Raw genomic sequence first — 4,769 nt, forward strand, 5'->3', positions numbered from 1 at the left:
CTCCCACCTCAGCCTCCTGAGTAGCTGGGACTAGAGGTATGTGCCACCACACCCAGCTAATTTTTGTATTTTGTAGAGATGGGGTGTCACCATGTTGCCCAGGCTGGACTATTTTTTTAAACAAAGAAGTAAAACATTAACTTTTCATGTTTATAATGTTTTAAATTATAACATATTAAATATATATTAGTTTTACTAATTTTTTATTTAATATACATTTATAATCAACAGTAAGATAATTTTTAATACTGTGACAAAAAATTTTAAAGGTCATGGAATTGTCATAATTTTTCCAATTATCATTTTTCTTTTTACATTTTTTTAAATAAGAAATTTTTATATGTAATGCTTTGTGAATTTGCCTGTCATCCTTGCACAGGGACCATGCTAATCTTCTCAGTATCCTTCCAATTTCAGTATATCTGCTGCCAAATGAAGCAAGCAGTGTTTTCTTTTTTTGGAAAACAGCTTTACTGAGGTATCATTTTAAGTACCAGGATTGGTGTCAGGTTTGAAAGTGCTCCGCTTTGGGCAGGAATGGAAGTATTGCTTCACTGTAAGGTATACATTCAGAGAAGCATATATATTTATTATCGATAGGAAACTTCTCGGCAAGTTCATTTTTTATTGATACTGGCAGTGGTATAAAATATTCTATAGGATAGATATAAGGGAAATGATTGATATACAACGGACTGCACATGTCTAACATGTACAATTCTGAGTTTCAGCATAGGCAAGCACCTGTGATACCATCATTCCAATCAAGGTAATAGGCATATTCAACATCTCCCAAAGTTTCTCTAAGACCCTTTGTTTGTATGTTTGGCTTTTCTTTGATAAGAACACTTAACTTGAGATCTACTGTCTTGACAAAATTTGTGGTGCAAAATTCTGTATTGTTAACTATGGACATTATGTTGTATAGCAGATCTTTAGAAGATATTTATCTAGCACAAGTGAAACTTTATACCCATCAAACAACTTCCCATTTCCTTTGCGTCTCAGGCCCTGGAAACCACTATTATGCTCTATGCTGTATTGACTATTATAGATTCTTTATGGAAGTGGAATAATGTAGTGTCTGTCCTTTGGTGACTGGCTTATTTCACTTGGTATAATGTCCTGCAGGTTTCTGACTGCTTTGTTGGTTTGAGGATCATGGAAAACTCTATTTGGGTGACATGACAATGAAGTTTCTTTTCTTCAAATGTCATATGCACTGAAACAATTCTTAATTCCAAAAGTTCAGGACAAGCATAAATCCCATTATCGTAGTTTTTGGTCCTAAAGGATAGATACATAGAGACTCTACTATTGTTAGCCAATGTGTTGGAGATGAAACACTGAACAATACATAGGCTTTCCTTCAAGACTTTAATGGATATTTAATTTGACAAGGACCACCAGATGGCCAAAATATTTTAGTGAGGTTAGCGAAGCATCATGCAAAAAATAAAATTAAAACGTAGCCTTATAACATTTAATACTTATTGCATGTATCAGAGTGCTTCAAAAATTTAGCTAGAACAAATTATTTTTGGATAATATGATTGGAGATTTTAAACATGGCATTAAAACTAGAAGTTGAGAGTATGGAATTTTACATTTCTAATTATACCATGAAGACTTTTTATAGTTTTACAAAATAAGATAAAGGGGTATACATTTTCATAAATTCAATAGAAATTTCCAATGGATCCCATTAACGTCCTCGTTCTGATCTTAAAATATTTGGCTGGCTAAAGCATCCAAGCAAAACTCGTTCTATCCCTACATGACTGAAAAATAATTTTGCAGATCATTATTAATTGTTTTATATTTATTAACTCAACAGGAATAATCTGATTGACCATTCAAGAGTACAGTTATTTCAAAAAGTCTGTCCTTCAAAGGGCAGCCTTCTGCTCCAAATGAAGTACACAGCAATTGATCGGATATCCCCAACAGATGATTCTGCTTGTTTAATACTAGTCTAATCTTAAATATTCACGTTAATATTTATCCAAGGAGTAGGCAGGCTTTAGTGACAACTTTTACTCTCATTGCATTTCTTATCACCTCATGGGAACATCTGCCAGAAAATGAAATCTTTTTTTGTTTGTTTTAAACCTTTACCTCTGCAGCCAACACTTAGTTGTAGGTTGGCTGCGGTTATACTTGCGGACTTAATTGCTTCTTATGGTAAGTTGTACTTTAGGGGTGATGCAATAGTTACAGATCATAGGAACCAGTCCTCTGATATCCTATAAAATAGTTAAGTTTTCAAAGGGGTAAAAAATATGTTCTGTTCTCCCTTCTTAAAATTGTGTTTCTTTGTACACCACTTTTTGATTAGTAGACACATAAATGTCTATTATAACTTTATCAGATTGAATTTTATTTGTTCAGAAATAATCTACCCTGCTTCTTTTTTTTTTTTTTTCAGGAAAAACACACAAATGATTTTAAAACAGAGCCAATTACCTTTGATAGACTTTCCCCTGCTTTTAACAGGTTTGTAAAAGACAAAGCTGTAAAATAAATTGCCTCATTTGGTTACTTTGGTTTTCTCTCATAAGCAGTTTATCTAAAGTGATTTTGCTCAAAAGCAGGCATTCTATGGATATACTACTGAGAGTTTACTTTGCCTGAGGCAGTTCTCTGTTTATAATTACCTCATTTTTTTTAGAAAGCTTACTTTATGTTTATGGAGTAGAATCTTGGACACTTGACCTCCAATTTGCCTATGAATTGGGCTGTATTTAATTTACATTTCTGTAGGGGACCCTTGTCATTATTACAACAGAATAAGGATGGGATGGACTTATATTTACGTAGCTATCTCTATTAGACAACCTAGTTTCTACCAAATAATTTTACTTCACAGTTTTGTTTGGTTAAAAAAAATTATGCTCATATGGCCATACAGAATACTTCCCCACTAGGTTTCTTTGCCAAGAGTAAAATGGAATTCTGACACTCATTTTTCAAAATATAATTTGAAGGAAGGAATATTCAAGGAGGATTGCTTAAGGTCAAGCACTCCCTCTCCTTTTTACAGAAAATATAAATTATGTTCCTAGAAGAAGCCAGAGCAGCAGAAATCAGGTCATCTAGATCATTAGCACCCTTTGCAAAATTGCTTCTTCTGAATTGCTTCTCTGAATTGGGTTCTGGTATGATGCCATCATCCTATACTGAGAATTGAAGCTGTCATTGTATTTATTTGGCTATTATGGAGAATACTGCTTATTTCATCATACAATGGTCATACAATATCAGGAGACTTAAAAGAAATTGTCATCTGATCTGACCACCAAGATCAATTGTTCATATTCTGAGCAATTGCTTTATTATAGCTATTTAAAATTGTGAATTGTGTAACTGATAGTTATATCACCTGAGAAAGGATTGATTGATTTTTTTTCCCCAAATATTTGTAACGTACTATGAGCAAAGTTCAATCAGGAGCTCTGGGTTTTTTCAGTGGGAATAACCTTGTTAATAGTAGCTACTTCTTATTAATTCCTTCCTATGTGGCAGCAATGTTCTAAGCAAGTGCTATGGTCTGAAAGTCTCCCCAAATTCATGTGTTGAAACTTAATCACCAATGAGATTATCCCCCTCACTGGACGTGACAGGGGTGTGGCTCATCTGTTCAGTTGCTGCTGCTGCTCAAACCCCTTATGGGAGGGGTAACACGCAGATGAACAGGTGCAGGAGCTGGGGCGAGCACCCCTGGGCTCCATCCCCACAGCAACATCCAGTGGTAGGAGTCTGAGACTCCCAGATCCCAAGTAGGCATGTGTTACAGTGTGCTCTTTTAGCCTTGATGTGCATGGATGGCTTAAGTCTTAACCACCTCAGTGGACCCTCTGCCTTTCTGCAAGGGCAGGGGGCCAATGTGACAGCTGTCTGTATCCCGAGCTCTTGTCCAGCATCCTGGAAAAATCAGGTCACACACGAACTTGAAGGATGGTGAATGCAGGGGTTTTATTGGGTGGTGAGTTAGCTCTCAGTGAGATGGATGGGGAGCTGGAAAGGGGATGGAGTGGTAAGATGATCTTCCCCTGGAGTTTGGCCATCCAGCGGCCGATTTGCCAATGGTCCCCAGCAGAACTGCTCCTGAGATTTCTACTTTTCTCTCCTTTTCTGCCACTCTTATGCTCTTCTATTCACCTGGAGCTGGGGATTTGGGGTTTATATGGGTACAGGATAGGTGGGCGTGGTGGGCCAAAAAGCAACTTTCTGGGTGTGAAAACAGGAATGCCTGTTCCCATTTAGGGCTGTGGGTATCCATGCTTGAGGGTGGGGCCTTTGCCGTGGAACTGCTCTCTTCTACCCAGTATTTACCTGTCTCCTGTCCATATCAATAGTACTAAGAAGTGGGGTCTTTAGGATGTGATTAAGTCATGAGAAAGGAGCCCTTCTGAATAGGATTAGTGACCTTATAAAAGACTTTGAAGGGGATGAGTTCACCCCTTTCTTCCCTTCTCCCATGTGAGGGCATATTATTGGTTCTCTCTGGAGGATGCAGCAGCAATGCACCTTCTTGGAAGGGCCACCTTGAGCTTCCACTCCCTGCATCTCTCTGCAGTGCTCCTTGGTCACCTCAGCTGTGGCTCAGCTGGGCTCAGATATGGCTTAGGCCTCCACTCCAGAGAGGATTCCGGAAAACCTGGGTATGTCCTGCTAACTCTGCAGGGATACAGAGTGTACAAGCTGTGGAAGCATGGCTATATCCACCCAGATTCCAAATGATGTCCTGGATAGCCTCCAGGTCCAGG

The 4,769-nt window shown here is 37.9% G+C and overlaps 1 non-coding gene across 1 annotated transcript; it reads right to left on the reverse strand.

Annotated features, from left to right (window-relative positions):
• Positions 1 to 334: 334 nt before the first annotated feature.
• Positions 335 to 441, reverse strand: LOC112439370 (U6 spliceosomal RNA). Its single transcript, XR_003027667.3, has one exon. It is a non-coding gene; the product is annotated as a U6 spliceosomal RNA (small nuclear RNA).
• Positions 442 to 4,769: the final 4,328 nt, after the last annotated feature.

Source organism: Pan paniscus, chromosome 2, assembly GCF_029289425.2.
Source record: "Pan paniscus chromosome 2, NHGRI_mPanPan1-v2.0_pri, whole genome shotgun sequence".
Classification (NCBI taxonomy): domain Eukaryota; kingdom Metazoa; phylum Chordata; class Mammalia; order Primates; family Hominidae; genus Pan; species Pan paniscus.